This window comes from Sceloporus occidentalis, unplaced genomic scaffold, assembly GCF_023333645.1.
Source record: "Sceloporus occidentalis isolate IW3139 unplaced genomic scaffold, rSceOcc1.0.p SCAF_4, whole genome shotgun sequence".
In the NCBI taxonomy this organism is placed as follows: Eukaryota; Metazoa; Chordata; class Lepidosauria; order Squamata; family Phrynosomatidae; genus Sceloporus; species Sceloporus occidentalis.
Genome location: NW_028316984.1, coordinates 53898544 through 53915386, shown reverse-complemented (window position 1 = coordinate 53915386; position 16843 = coordinate 53898544).

The following is a 16843-nucleotide window of genomic DNA, read 5'->3' as shown; positions in this document are numbered from 1 at the left end:
GCATACTTCTGGTAAATCCACTTGACTAAATTGTGTGTATTTGAAAAAAGAATGTAAGCATACTTTTTCTAATGTGCGCTTTAGAAAAACAGATAGATAGGAGTATAAAATGTTTGCAAAATGGACAAAAATTATACATTTTGAACAAAATACACACAGATATAAACCTGATTTTACAAATGGGAACATTTGTATACAACTCAATACATCACTAGGATGGGATGTAAAATGCTACTAGGATACTGAAAAGCAGAGTTAAAACAAAACTCATAGATTTTCACATCACAGAAGAGCCAGCGTGGAGTAGTGTACTGAGTGTTGGATTAGGACTTTGGAGACCAGGGTGCAATTTCCCACTCAGCCATGAAACCTACTGGGTGATTTTGGGCAAGTCACATGCTCCCAGCCTCAGGGTAAGGCAAACCTCCTCTGAACAAATCTTGCCAAAGAAATCCTATGATAAGTTCACCTTAGGGTTATCGTAAGTCAAAAATAACTTGAAGGGACACAACACGCATACAGTTAAGAGTGGCATGCAAGATATGTGCCAGGCTAATGTTTGGTCACGTAGTGAAATATAAGATAGTCAAGTTATCATGGGGTTAAACTGATATGAGGCTTAGCAGACTTTCTGACAGAAGTGGTTTGCATTTTCTTTTTGAAGGCATTCTCACTTCATACCTTCAGCATAAAATATACAGGTACAGACTTACCTTACCATGCCTACCTTCAGATCAGTATGACCCAGTGTATAATGTGAAGCTAATTTTTGTATATTTCTACTCCATGGACTATTCAAATTTGGATTCACTCTGCCTTCTCCAGGGCACAGCAACAAAGCTCTGAATGCATGTATTAGGACAAGTCTAGAATTATCTGGCAGAATAGAGGATAAGACAAGACTTCGGTGTATCCCAAATTTTAGCTGGAATCTTCTAAGCCATACAGATTCCACTGAATAATCTGCTCCAAACTTCCAGCAAGGGGGAGTGCTCCATTGCCTAGTTTCACTGATTATTTCCTCACTGCTTACTATAACCTACTTAACTGATACAGTGATCAAATTCATGAAGAGGCATTGCTTAGCTCAGTTTTCTTCTAGATCTTGTAAACTAGGGCTGCATCCACACTGCAGAGATAATCCAATTTGATACCACATTAACTGCCATGGCTCCATGCTATGGAATTCTGAGAACTGCAGCAAGTTGTGGCACCAGGGCAACAGAACTGTAATTTGCAGACAGTGCAAATTTAAATAGTCCATGCTGTAGAGATATAAAAATTTACCTGCACAGTATATATGCTCTGCTCTGCCACAACAAACTACAGTTTCCAGAATTCCATATCATTGAGCCATGGCAGTTAAAACGGTGTCAAACTGGATTATTTCAGCAGTGCAGATGCTGCATAGGTGACCAGTCATTTTTTATTCCACGAAGTCAGTAGTATTTTCTTACACACACAGAGCCACAGAAAAAAAGGCTGGCGCTTCACAGGATAGAGTTATGAAAACAACTAGAATAATAGGAAGCCTGCTAATGTAGAAGTGATTTGTTCTGAGACACAATGAACATATGTAATGGCTGCTTGTCCTCTCTTCTTTCAAAATATTATTGTAGACCATTTTAAGACGTAGCCAGTTTATTTTTGTAAAGATGGAACTTACAGATTGCAAAAGTGGTTTCAGGAAACCACCATCATCCTTTTGAACTCAAGAGACCACTAGAACTGGGTACCAACCAGACTGACCAAAAACCATTCTGTTTGGATAACAGTGGAAATGGAGCCATTGGTCTTGGGAAACCATGTAATAAACTGCTGCTTCGCCAATGAGAATTGTTCCTGAAACAGCAATGCATACACACAAAGCAAATGTGAAAATTTTAAGGAATGTTTAAATCTACTGAGGTGGCTTGGAGAAACAGTGTTACTTTAGATTCAACTTTCACTTGTGCTCTTCTTAATAAATGTGCACAACATGCTTAATTTACATCATATTTTAAATGCACCAAACATCCTTATCCAGAACGAAAAGCTGTCTTTAGAGATTAGTGTTAACTTGTTTAATGACAATCAATTTAAAGAATATGTATTGATACTGTAGAACATTTTCCTGATAGTAATGCCTTTCAGGAAGAGAGGTTGTTTTGTCTTCTGAAGCCCCTATATGGCTTTCCTGAGGAGCAATAGCCTGTAATCACTTATAATTCTACAGAAAAAAGGAGCAGAGATTAAGCAAATGTCTGATTGACATAAAGGAAAAAAATCCCTTCGTCTATGAAAGGTTTTAACACCATCATTATTGGCAAATGATGTGGTAATTAGAAGTGGACTGTAACATTTGTGAACATTTCTTAATCTATGGATAAAAAAACTAATATTTTCTTGCCTTGGAATACAGTGGGCAATAATTTGAATTTATTACCACTGTTGTCTTGACAACAGTCTAGAATTCTTGTGAATCCCTCTCACCAAGCAGTTCTCTGAAGGCAATTTGCTATATATCTTTTCTTCCAAATTTCAGAGGAAAGTGTGCATCTGCATGCCAGTCTTAAACCACAGCCATGCTGGGCAAGACAGGAAAGGACCTGTTCTTTTGGTGTTGGATTTCAGTTCCTGCTGCTGAACTGATGCCTGACTCCCAAGCAATTTACATACACTATATTGATTTATTGCATAATGTCCTTCCCATTAATGTGTACATAGAATCATCACCTATTTCTGGATACCTGCTGAATATATTCTTTTTGTCAACATAGCTATAAAACTAAAGGACATTTATCTGGAGAGCTAACATTTCCCCAGATTTAAAAGGCTGGCAGATAATACACATCCTAATTCAAGATTCTTGATTCAATCAGACATGCACGGGAAGCTCTAGCACATGTAAGGGCTCCCAGTCATTTCAAAAGAGTGAGCCTATATTCAGAAAACAGTGCCCAAATGGTCTGCTGTCCTCAGCAGATATGGAGAAGCAATTTAGGGAAGTCTCCAGAAAGCCTCCAAGGGCCTAAATAGTGAACAGAAACTGGAAAGCCAATACTCTTCATTGTCTACATTTGGACATATAGATCAGACAGTAACCTTCTAAGGCTATATCTGCACTGCAGAAATAATCCAGTTTGACAACATTTTTAACAACCATGGCTCAATGCTATGAAATTCTGGGAATTGTAGCTTTGTGGAACATTTAACCTTCTCTGTCATAATGCTCTTGTGCCACAGAGGCTGTATGCTCTGGACTGGAGACTGCTGTGGGCTGGAAAGGGAGAGATTTTTAACTACAGAAGCCTCTCCAAGACAATGGACTCTTTCCAAGAATTGAGCACCGATACTCCTTCCCAGGAGACATGTATTCCCTACACAGCTTCAAGTGTCCACTCTCCCACAAAAAAATTGTTTCTTCCTCTACCTCTTCTCTAAGCCTGTCTGATGAAAGAAAGCAGCAGCAGCAGTGCAACTCCAGCCTGCTAGTGGAGTCCTAGGAAACCTCACAACGTTTAGCAGGGTCACACATTTGAAAGCTCCTTTATGCTTCCACTTTTCCACTTTCCCCCAGCCACTATGTGCTCTAACTCTTGGCTCCAGTCTGTCCCAAAATGGTGCTACTCTGAGCCACAGAAGCAGTGTCCTGTGCCCAAGCCTCATGAGAGTTTCCCAACTGCCATACAAGCAAAAGACTCCAGTGAGCTTACATGGGCAGGCAAAGAGCAGCACCACACAAAATGAACAGTGAGGCTGTGTGGTGGTTTTCTAGGAACCATAAAAGGAAGTTTAATGTAATCCTCATCCCCGTCATGATCCTAAAGACTACTGGTTCCCCTTGTCTTTCTTGCACACCAATGCTTTGACTGAACCCCCCCTTCTGCCCCCTTTCCCCCCTCACTGCTCCCTACTTCCCCCTTTCTACCTCACTGCCCCCCTGGATTCTTCCACTGTTTGCCACCCACTTTGAGAATCACTGTACTAGAGAGTTCAGTTTGTTTCTAGGGAATCTATCATCCTGTGTTAGTAACAAAAAGTGGAGTCTAGCATTCTGTGGCAAGATTTCTTCTTGAATAAAATTTCCTCACTTTCTTGGATATATTTGTTTTTGATTTTTTAAAGTAATGCTATAATTGACTATAATTATGTGATGATCATAGCACCATTGATATTTGAATGTGCCATGTCAAATGAACAGTAGAATGGATCCACATTGGTGCTGTTTAGAGAATTGATTAATACTGAAGCCCTCCTGGCTTGGTTTATCTATTGCTCTTGGATAACACCACATTTTATTAAATATCTCTAAAGCCCTTCCTAAGATGTTTCATGGCCCCCTCTCCCTTTAGACAGTAAGTTTTACAAATTCCTCCCAGCTTTGTATAGGTGATAACAGGAAACAAGAATAATGAGATGAAATAAAACCTCTTGCTTCAGGTTTTTTTTTTAATTGAGGAACAAATTATTTCATAGTTTCTCATTAATTATTCCCATACATAGAGTCTAATGACAGGGTGTTAACTTTCACACTTTAAACAGGTTAATTAATCAGGTAGTAATGAAGTTGGGTGATACCTGCGTGTTGGTTCTCTGAACAATCACATCTCATAATAATGTGTTTAACTGACTGTAAACCTTAAAGGAAAAGTTGAAACTTTTTGAGATCTGCATATATTCATGTAAGCTAACAGTAAAACAACTGGAGAGAGAGTTAGGATGATTTCCTGTCCTGATGTCCTAGTTCTCTAGTCCATGATCTTTGTGCATCTTACGTGATTACATTATATTTACTTTTATTGTGTGTGTGTGTGTGTGTGTGTGTGTGTGTGTGTGTGTGTGTGTGAATAGAAATAAAGTTAAAAATGATGCCATTTCATAAATGTTAAAAATAACCCCATTTGGGGGAAAAGATGGAATAGAAATCCGATAAATAAATAAATACCTGCTGCCTATTCAAATACGGCTTTGTTAAATTGTGGGAGACAATCTGGCACAGATCTAGGGACTTTTACATGCATTGCTTTCAATGAACTCTAAAAAACCTAAGATTGTGATGCATGCATTCAAAGCAAAGCAAGTAAGGATATGATAATGTTTCAGTTAAGATTCCACCACATTTGTCAGAATTCCACCTGCTTTTTCTTCCTGTATTTGTTTTATATCAAATCGGGCTACTTTGTTTTTCTTTCCTGCATGGAAATTCATTCATATAGTTATCCCATGGCTTAATAAATCAGTTTATCTCTACCTGGCTTAACTCTTAATTCAGGTGGCATCTTGATATTATAGCAAGGTTTTTGCTACCTGAATACAGCCTGGGTCCATGCCCACTTCCAGGAGCACTCCTTGTGGCTCTTCAGGTCTGGGGGTTTTCTGAGTTAAGAAAATAGCTGTCGGGGGACTCCTGGAAGCAGGGATGGATCTAGACTGTATTCAGGTGGCAAAAACATTGCGATAATATCAGGATGCCACACGAATTAAGATTTAAGACAGGTAGAGGTAGATCAATTTATTAAGCCACAAGATAAGCTCTTCTGTCTATCTATCTATCTATCTATCTGTCTATCTATCTATCTATCTATCTATCTATTGGTATGCACTATCTTTATGCACACATGTTTTGATCCACTTTTCATTCTGTGGGGTTTTTTTTACACATCTTTTCCTTTGGTTTATGTACATTATAAAAAACCAACATCATGTTTTTCTAGTAATGGTCTTTTAATCACATATACTCTGAAGAGGCTTCATGCTCATTGATTGGTTTATAACTGGCACATTTTGGTTGTAGCTCTCTAGCATTCAGGCGCCACCAATCGGGCTTGCCCAGAGCACAACCAGTGGTCATAGCTGAGAGATCCTGGAAGCAATTGTCCAAAAACTAACTGTTCAAATCGTTGGCTTTGTGATGGCACTACCTGCACTGTTTTCCTACTTTAAACTTGGTAGATTGAGCCAACTGAGATTCAATACCAGTTTTTGCAAGGGTTTATAGAACTATCTGCTTGATTTGAATGACTTTTCCCTGTTTTTAGAATTCTGCCTACCTTCTCCTTCTTTTCTCCTGATTGCTGCTCCTCAGGGCTGGCCCTACTATTAGGCATGTCAGGGACCCATGAACAGATCCGTGTCCTACTGTTTGTCTTTTTACCCCTTCCCCATGAATCTGCTGCCCTTAGGGGTAGTGGAACACACAGTCCAATTGCCAGTATTGGAGCACTATCTAGTTCCTACCCAGTTGTCCCCTGTATGTGGTAGAATGGGGCGGGTCACCATCCTGTCTTTGCCTCAAGCACCAAATCCCTATTTTGCTGCCTTGAATCTTGATTACTGCTTGCTTTTATCTATTTTAAGCCTCCCTTTTTATTTTGTCATCTCCATTTGCTTTATATGTATGTTAGAGCCACTGTATTGTTGGGGGGGTGGGAAGATTGATAAAAATGACAGGGCCAGAAATTCCAGCTGTCTGGACTCAGTGCTTCTGTTAAGAATGACTTAACAGTATACACCGGGCTGTTATTGCTGTCCTGCCACCAACTGGTAATCCTTCCAGTAAGAGAATTACTCATGATTCTCAAAAACCAATGGGACATAGACTGACATCCTGTTAGTGACATATGGAAGTGTAAGTCCATTTTATGCTTGTGTACATCTTTTTTGGTTCATTGCTGAGGTTGGTATTCTCTCTCACAACCCAAAGCTCTCCCCACTAGATGCTGCAATAGCCCCCCTGGATGTCTATTACATGGCTGGTAGAGTGTGTGTTGGGGGGTGGGGGATTGGATCAAGACTCTTGCAAATCTCAGAAGATTTCATCAAACCATGTCTGACAATGAAGATTTTCATACCAGTGCTTAAGTGCTGGTAAATCGTTGCTGAAATGTTGAGGAAGCACATGGGTGTGAAAGCCTGGCACACTTCCTCAACATCAGGGAATTGTTGGCTTCCTCCACTGTCACTGAATCATTTGGGGAGAGAGAATTTCCTCTGAACGCAAAGTTTCCATTCAGAGGAAATTCTCTCTCCCCTAATGATTCAGTGACGCTGGAGGAGAGCTGACGATTCCCTGATGTTGAGGAAGCACGCCAGGTTTTCACACACATGAGCTTCCTCAACATTTCAGCAATGATTTACCAGAGTTTCCCCCATGGTAAGCGCTGGTATGAAAATTTTCTATGAGGCATAGCTGGATGCTTCTCCAATCCTTTACATTTTCCATCAGCCATGAAATGGCTGTTTGTGGGGGCTATCACAGCAAAACCCTGAGCAATGAGGCTGGGTGTGGAAAGCTATAGCAGATTTTCACCTGCAGAACTCTTATGCCACCCTTGAGATTGTAGAGTATTGGCCATTGTATGAAAAAGAATACTGGACTGTATTGGTCTTTGCATCAGTCCAGCAAAGCTTTTTGATGGCTTTCTGTATGTACCAGAATTGGTGCTATGATCCTTCCATAATGCAGCAAGTTCACAGCTTTGCCTGCATAAGACGATATCTGGATTAACTTCCAACTGATTATGCAAATATGCAAATTTGATTGGAGAGAAATAGAACTAACTGGCAGGTTAGAAGAATAACTGCAAGAGAAAGGAAGGTTGCCTGACAGTCTGCTATTAACTTTACATTTGCTTCAGTTTTTAATCAATGAATGGAACCATGTTTATTATTACTGTGCATTTGCTTTAGAAGAAAACTTAGTTATATGGGGAAATAGCAGAATTATAAGAGCTTGCTGTTAAATGCCAAAACTACACCAGTGGAATTTTCTTTCTCATGGGCAGGTGGTCTAAAAAGATTAAATTACAGAGGCATCTTGAATAGTGGTTCAACTAGTAATGTGTCTCGACTCTATTTCCCGTATTCATTGGATCTTATGCAGTACAATTTCCAGCCATGAACTTCATTCATGCCTTATTGTTGGGTAAAGGCCATAATCCTTATTCATGGCTGCTTCTGAGAGCAGTGGGGTGGACCTCACAAAACAAAATCTCTCCATGCTCTTAAGGAAAGAAAATAGCATGATGCAGAGTTCACCTCACACTGCAAGTTATGTGTAGTTGCATTACGTATCACAGTATATAGGCTTTCAAAGTACTTACTTAATATAGACGCAGTTTACATACGTAGTTGCTAGACAATTGGGAAAGTGCATGCCAGTATATGAGAGAGTGTGTGTGTGTTTGAGTATGGTGGAAGTGAAAATATGTACCTGTATATCATTAGTTCAACTGCATTCCATTTACTTTCTTTCACCAAATAAATTACATAAATGGGGTTTGTATTGTTAGCTGTACTTCATCTAGAGATTGGGATAATTAGGTTTCAACTACAGGGATGTTTTAAAACGCATTGAATTTAGAAAAATTGGTAAGGAAGCCACTGCAATTAAAAAATAAAGGACAAAAAGTTTCCTGTGCCTTACTGGGTAATTTGGGGGCAAATTTAGTCTTATGGCATTAGAAGTACAAAGGTAACTAAAAATGCCATTAAATGAAATGTTCCAAGTCCAAGCAATTTCCTTCTTAACAGAAAGTAAAATGCAAACAGAGATTATGAAAAACCCTGCTGTGTTTAATTTAAGTGTATGTAAGCCTTTTACTCACAGTTATTTTGTCTGGAGATAATCATGCAGATCCTCAGTGGTCAGAGCTGTGAAGCGTGTGTGCTGCAAAAAGTTGCTCACTCTTTGATTCCACCTTGCATCTGTCGGCCATGGTTCACATTGTGCAGGCTCAGCTCATTCATCTTCTGACAGGGTGGGATTTTCCTATGCCTGTCTTCATCCATTTGTTTCTGTCATCTCCATGTTATATATGTGAAACATATTGTGATCTAGTACACAAGCATGTGCACCTTATTTTAAATGTATGCATAGACAGTGTGCTAAAAAGGACAACCTTATCTCCCCCCCCCAATATAATAAAATATGTCAACCAGAATTTGACAGTCTAGTAGAGAAAAGAAACTATCTTTTTCTGTCATGCTGTTGAAAACAACAACAGGTGTACATTAAATGCTAAATTTATTTCAGTTTCATGTGGGTAAGTGAAGGAGGGATCCAGTGTTGTAATAGCAAACTTCCTTTCATGTGTTAGGACATTCTTCTACCCCTCTCTGCGCATTCAGTCTCCCTACCATGAAGCATCTGCTTCAAGGGCTCCTCCTACTGTCCAGCACAGAGTTTAAGGATGCATGAGGTTGGGGAACAGGCACTTGCTACCCTCCCAGTTCTTATGATGGAAGTCCTTTCACCAGTAAGGTTGCACTGTTACACTCACTTATGGATGGTTAACGTCTGAGTAAATGTGGACAGTTTAGATCCAAAGATTATGCTTGATTATTACGCTATGTCATGTATTTTGGATTTTTTGTACTTTGTACTTTTCTATGTATTTTTGACTTCTTGTATAATTAATCCATTGTTTTATGTTTGCTGTGATGTAATTAGTGAGGGGTGTATTTTGTATTTTGCTCCCTTTGCTTTGTAATCCGCCTTGATTCCGCAAGGAAAAGAAATAAATCCTATTATTATTATTATTATTATTATTATTATTATTATTTATTAAAGAAAAATGAAATAGTGATAGTAGCTGTATACCTGTAGCAGGGACCTGTTAGTGTATTGAAATCAGTGATGAGATTTGTATAAATCAGATAGATTAAGACATTCAGTTAATACATAGCAGTAGGAAAAGGGTGTGTGGATGTAATAGGTATGTGAGTGATGCAAACACAGAACAAAACAGCATTAGAATGGAACATGTGTGAAATATGTGAAATTAATATAGACCAGAAAATGACTGATCATCTCTTCCTCTCTCTGGCTTTGCTTCGCGAACGAAGATTCAGGAAGGTCTCATCCCGCGCTTTGTACAAGCGCACTGGTGACTAAAAAGGCCAATCCGGGACAAACAGGTCTGGTTGCAGAAAGCACAGCGGAAAGTCTCTTTGGGTGATGTTTCCGGGTTTGCGGTTCTTTCTGCGTTGTCGTTTCTCTTCAAGACTTGTTCAGCATGAGCTTTCAAAAAAAGCATCTCTTCCTTATAGCTAAATGGCTATAAGCTTTCCTGTCTTATCCATCCTATCAAACCACATATTGTAAGCCACAGCAGGTATGACTGCTAGAACCCACAAGAGTTAATACACTGAAGAGGAAATATAAATCTTCATAAGTTTCATTCTTATAGGCAAGAACAAATAATTTTGACATTTTTCTCCTTTCTTCAGGAAGGTAATCAAAAACTTCACAGTTTTTGAAAACTACTTTTAGTTCAGGACTTACTGGTACACAAAAGAGTGTACGTTTTTGCACATGCAATAAGAAAAGAGGTTCCCTGTGCTGCAAAGAGTATCTTTTATATAAAAAACAATATATCTGCACAGGAAATATGCCTCCTGCACACAAGTCAGCCTGACAGTTTCTGCTCAAAGAAAGAAAGATTTTTTTACATAGAATAAGTCCCAAACTGTGAAGATTCTCACCCATCTAAGATTCTTCTCATCATGTTTTCCTGAAACTTAATAACGGCCAAATCCAGTATTATTGCAATTCCTACACTGAAGACTTTCAGCCCTTGCCTCCAGTTACTATTGCTCGGGACTGCTATAATAATCAAAGCCAACACTCTATAATTTCTTCTTTAAAAAAAAAGCTAAGAAGTTGAAAACAACACAAATAATCAGCAGTAGAAGTCACAGTCAGATCTAATCCATGAATAAAAAAAAACCCGAAGAAAAGAGGTAGGGCCATGGTTTGAACACTGGTGCATGGTTTGAACATTGGACTACAACTCTGGAGGGCCATAGTTTGAACACTGGACTACAACTCTGGAGACCAGGGGCTGATTATCAACTCAGCCATGCAAGCCCACTGGGTGGCTTTAGGTGAGTCACACACTCTCAGCCCCAGAAAACCCCATGCCTTAGGGCCATCTCAAGGTGGAAATAACTTGAAGGCACACAACAAGAACAAAGGGCCAGCTGGAAAGAGGCAGGTTTTTTTAAAAGAAGGGATGCCATCTCCCTCTACTTGGTACCACATTCTATGCATACATCAGTCCCACATTTACTTCATTGAACTCCCTCTCTTTCCCCCACAGTTCAATCACCTTACCGCATTGCCCCCTGGGATATGATGGGGGCGTGATGAAAGGGAGTGGGATGAGAACAGAATGGGTACTATCACCCTTTCTACCGCACAGCAGAACACCACTGCCGCCGGAAGTTCTCATCATGTTCTGGATCCATCCCAGAGGAGGCAATTTTCAAGAACGCTTCTAAACAGTTCCTGAAAATTGCCTCCTCTGGGATGGATCCAGAACACAATGGGAACTTCTGGTGGTGGCAGCAGCATTCTGCTGTGCGATAGAATGGGTAATACCACCTATTCTGTTCTCATCCTGCTCCCTTTCATCACGCCCCATCACGTCCCAGGGGGCAATGCGGTAATGTCCACAGATGGAGCTATTCAGATGCTACAGAATACTCAGGAACAGTCTGAATTCTCAAAAGGCAGGGCAGGAAGCACCACAAATGCAAACTATTAGCACAACATTCATATGGAATAAAAGGATTTGTGTTCTCATGGTAGAGGAGATGTTGAGAGGAAAAGTTCTGAATTTAATATTAATTTAATATTTATTTACTATGCATTTAAATTCAGGAGATCTGAATTTAATATTCAGCAGATTAATATTCATGTCAATTAACACTGGTGATCTTCTTCCCTACATTTAGGGCTGGCCTTCTCTGATGCTTTACTCTTTTCGTTTCCTTCAGATGCTGAATTTCTAGAATGTTCCTGGGCACCACTTCTTCTTCTTCTTCTTCTTCTTCTTCTTCTTCTTCTTCTTCTTCTTCTTCTTCTTCTTCCTGTCATACACGTGTAGTTTGAGATGTTTTTGTAGCATGATTTATCTCCTTTATTTTAAACCTGCTTCATCCGATCCTATTATCTTGGACCACAGAGAAGAATTACTTCTAATGTTTCTGATAAGACAAATGGACACACTTAAGGATATAAATGACCAAAACTACAAAGTATTAAAGCTACATAATACTGAATTATTTTCTTTTTCTTTATTATGCTGTGAACCAAAGGCCTGCTGGGATCTGATGTGCACATGGAGCTCCACAAGGACAGACTTCCTTTTTAGTTGCAATATTGCATAATGGAGCATTGCCAGACCTTTAAGTGAATGGGCAATAGATAATAGACTAACTGAACCTTTGATTTTCTAAATAAGGGTTATTCTGGTCCAAATCCTTCCTTGTACACTATAGTCATCACAGGAAGACAGGCAATCTGCAGATAAGCAGAAACATAAGGAAGGGGGAAGCAGAAAAATAACACGTCTCTAATATTAGCTTCTAAAACCATAAGGGTTGATCCACTCCTTGGTACTCATTAGGACAGGAAGTAGAGCAAATTAAAATGGTAGACACTTGGTCTATGTATTCATTTGGCTTTATTCAAGGAAAGAATAGGTGATGCATGACTATAATTTTTTTAAAAAAGAAAAAGAACAATATAGTAATGACTAGATATGGAGTAATATTGGCCTATGTCCTGATATAGCACAAGAAAGTACCATCATCTGCTAGATCTGATAAATGTCCTAGTTAGTTTGCAACCACATTTATAGTCACTTAGCATTAAAAGTCAAGACTTTGTATCAGGGACCCCTCTATGTGTCTGTCTTAAAACAAGTTCCACTGACATGAATGAATCTTACTCCCAGATAAATAGGATTTCAATGTTATCTTGAGCATTAGTTCGCCAGCTGATAAGTGTAACTTCGTATACAGAGTTTTATCTACAGAGGGTTTCTTGGGGATGGGGCAGGGCAATGTTTCCATGATTATAAAGCAAAAGTAATCTGTGACAAAGGTTCTTTAAACAGATTAAAGATCCTTTTCATTTTTCCTGTTTTGGGAAAGGTGAATGAATGGATGGATAGTTTGTAACTCCAAACACCAGTGGATGCCTTCAGCTTTTTGACCCCGAAAGTTTGCTTTTGGTGAGATTGTGCTTCTAGCTGCCACTAGTAGCCTGACATAAAGCTCAATAAAAGAATACATTCAATTATGCCATGTCAGGCACTTGACTACAAAAACTGTCAGATTTTAGAAGAACTATTTCCTCAGAACAAACATTTAAATGGCTGGCATGTTCTGTATGATAGTTTGAGGCATTTAGAATAAGGACTCCCTGAAAAAAATACACCCCAGTTCCAAGGAATTTCTGAAAAGTATACAAAGAGTCAAAGTATTACTATTCAAAATCGAGTTGGTCCTCTGTTCCTACTAAGGACTGGGGCAGGAACTTGGGGAAATCCAGGAAATGTCAGTTTCAGTAATAATTACCAGCACATTTTGTCTATCAGATAGGATTCACCACTCGTTTTTGTTTAAAGTACACAATCTATAGTTTCATGTTGTGACTACACTGAAAACCATAGCTGTAGTACTGAGAAAATAGTCAGACCCATACTATCAAATACTTCACAGTTGAAACAGAATGATGTGTGGTTACCTGGGTCAAAAGGGCAACAGAGGAAAAGGGAAAAAGGAATCAGGAAGGAAATGGCAGGAAAACCAGGACAGAAAATGTGGGAGAAGGGAGAACAAAGGACAACTACAGAAGAGGACAGGAAGAAGACCAAAGATAATAGAAAAGAGAGGGAGAAATGGGAAGTTGGAAGACAGGGGCTTGAGGACAAGAGAAGGACAGCATGGAAGTTAAAGGGGCAAAGAACTACAGTTAAATAGGGGGAATCCTTTGGGGATAACAGCCAGCAATATGGGGGAAAGGCAATGGAGAGGGAGGGAGGGAGGGCTGATTAAAGGAGACCAGTAAAAGAGAGAAGGAAAATAAAATTAGAATGAAAAGTAAAAGGACAAAAGGAAAGAAGAAGAGGAGAGAAGAGATGGAGAGAGGGGAAATAAATAAATAAATAAATAAATAAAGAAAGAAAGAAAGAAAGAAAGAAAGAATTTTAAAAAGAAAAGAAAGATAAAGGAGGAAAAGAGAGAAATAAAGGCCCAATAAGGAACCAGATCCATAAACTGCCTCAAGGGGAGTTTCCCACCAAATCGAAAAGCCAAGCATCCACGGTCCCATCACCTGAAATTGGGCAGAATGACAACAGCCTGGATATTGCGGGGGAGGGGGCACTTACCTCACAAAAATCCTGAGCCCAAGATGGAGTGGGAAACATTATGTAAGGGATGGGGAAATCACGAAAAAGAAGAGAGATAACCCATCTTAGCCAGTCAGAAACAGGCTCAAAGAAGTTGTACTGGCAAGCCAGTCCTAATATATCTAATGATAGAAAGGTGACCCAGTCTTTACAATAGTACAGATGTAGGATGTTATCACAGCAGCCCCGTATTCACAGGAGTCATGCTAAGAAAATACAGTTCACCCTTTGTATTTGTGGGTGATCTGTTCTGGACCCCTCCCCCCATATGTAAAGAAAGATATGGAACCTCGAGTCCTGTTGTCTTTCGTGTCAGGTACAACATGCACTCCTACTGAAAGTAGTGGGGCTTTCCATCCCTGGATGTTTAAATCCATAGATGGCAAGCCCACGGATATCGAGAGCTTACTGTAAAACAGCAGCATATTACTTTGCAGCAACCCATCATGATACTAATTAGTCAGTCATGCAATTGGGACTGCTGCCCCCATCACACTTTCTTTCTGAACTCTCCCTTAGGTCCACCTCCCTGCTTTTCTGTACCTGCCATGGCTTTAAGATTTGTTTTGTTTTTTTCTCTCCTTTTCTGTAAAATTCCAGAAAAAGAAAGAGGTAAGAAAGGCACTTTGGTACTGCAAGGGAGAGGTGGGACAGGGGGAAGAAGAGGTCACTGTGATGCCACAATTGCCCTGGGAGTGATGCTTCACACCTGGGGGCTTGTGCAATTGCCTGTCATTCATGGGTTTCCTCCTTGAATAAAAAGGGATGCATTGGTGACAGGGCAGGTATAGAATGGAAGCATCATCGTGCAATCAGGATTGCCAAAGCCACTTCCTTCCCAGTGTTCTCATAGTTCAAAAGCCATGTGCAGTAATATCCCTAGTCTCAAGAGGTGACACAACATTAGCCATCTCCAAATAGATGCTGTCCTAATGTGTTGGTGTACAATTCCTATCTTCGCAGGCCATCATGACCAATGAGTTTTAGGCCAATACATCTGGAGGGCATCTAGCCGAAGAATCCCAGACCACATTTGCGAGTTCTGTTGGTATGTGATGTTATGAGTCTGTGTTTCTACTTAAAATATGACACGTTTGCTTTCTCTGTAACATGAAAAATGACTTGCCCACACATATTTTGATGACTTGCAACATGACTGCTGAACTTGCTGTTTTGTCTTGACTAAAAATAATGTAGAAAATAAAAATCAAGACCCATTTAGGTGAATTTGAACAGTCTCATGACACATTTTGGCCATAGTTTTATACACTATGAATGGAAAGGGTAAATAACAGCCCTACCAAGGACAACACTGTTCATCCAGTTTTGCAATGTGCCAGTGCTAACATGCCAGAAAAGGAGAGATGAGGCTATTTTTCAATTATGTGTTAGAAGGTGTCAATAACAGCTGCACTCCTCTGCTTGGTAGTGTTCAGGGTAGCACCAAATGCATCACATAATCATGGCAAATAGTGTATATCATATGCTGTATCCAACACCATGATTCATTATTTATATAATGTCTTAGCATCTATCTGGTGAAAACAAACAAAACAAATGAAAAAAACAAAAAAGAAAATTTGACTAAAAAAAAATCAAACTAACAGCCAACAATTCAAAAGAATCAGGAAGACAGAGAAAGGGAGAGAAAGAGGTTAAAGGTAATTATGAAATAAAGTTAAATATATATTCATAGAAAAGAAAAGAAAATCAGTTACTTGTTATAAATACAAAAGTGATATGATTTATTCTGAATACTAAATGCTGTATATATTTGATACAGGAGGTACACCATTCTATACAGGTGAACATGCACCAGGCTTGAATCTTGACAAACATAGATAACTGATGAGGAAGTCCAGAGAATTCATTTTCACAAAAAGCTGGTTGTGGGTGCACAGCAATTATTGAACAAGGTTTCATATTCCCCCAGTAACTTGCTGAATGGGACCAAATGCTAATCTGTTTATCTTTTAATCTCTAAAACAAATGATGCTTCCACCTCAAAAATTCACTTTTCAGACAATGCAGATTAAGGGGCCATATTTTACTGTGAGGGAAGTATAAATAGAAGATCGAACATTGAACATTTCTGCAGCACATCCATGACAGGCAACCTCACCCAGAACAAGATTACTTCAAGTGACCATGAGGATCTTTGCATAAAAATAGTCAACATCCCTTTCTCTTGAAGGTAGCTTCTCAAATACTGCTGCATGACACAGTTTAATTAAATATTTCAGAGGATGCATAATGTCTGTAAAACTGAGCTGGTAACAAGTGGTGTAGTTCTGGGAGAGCTCCTTAAAATTAATCTCTAAAGATAGGTTTTTTGTGGCCATGTTCTAAAAGAGTTTATTCCTGACGTTTCACCAGCATCTGTGGCTGGCATCTTCTTTTAGAACATTGCCTGAAAAACCCACAAAAAACTATGGATGCCGGCCATGAAAGCCTTCAACTTCACATAATCTCTAAACATTTTAACGTACATCCCATACCCACATCTCTTGCTGACCTTTTTTCCATACATTGTCAACTTTTATAACAATTCTAATATCAACAGCAAAGTCCTATACCTGTCTACTCATGAAAAGCAAGTTCAACAGCGCTTACTCCACAATTGATGGTTTTATAATTGCAACCTAAATGATCTGCAG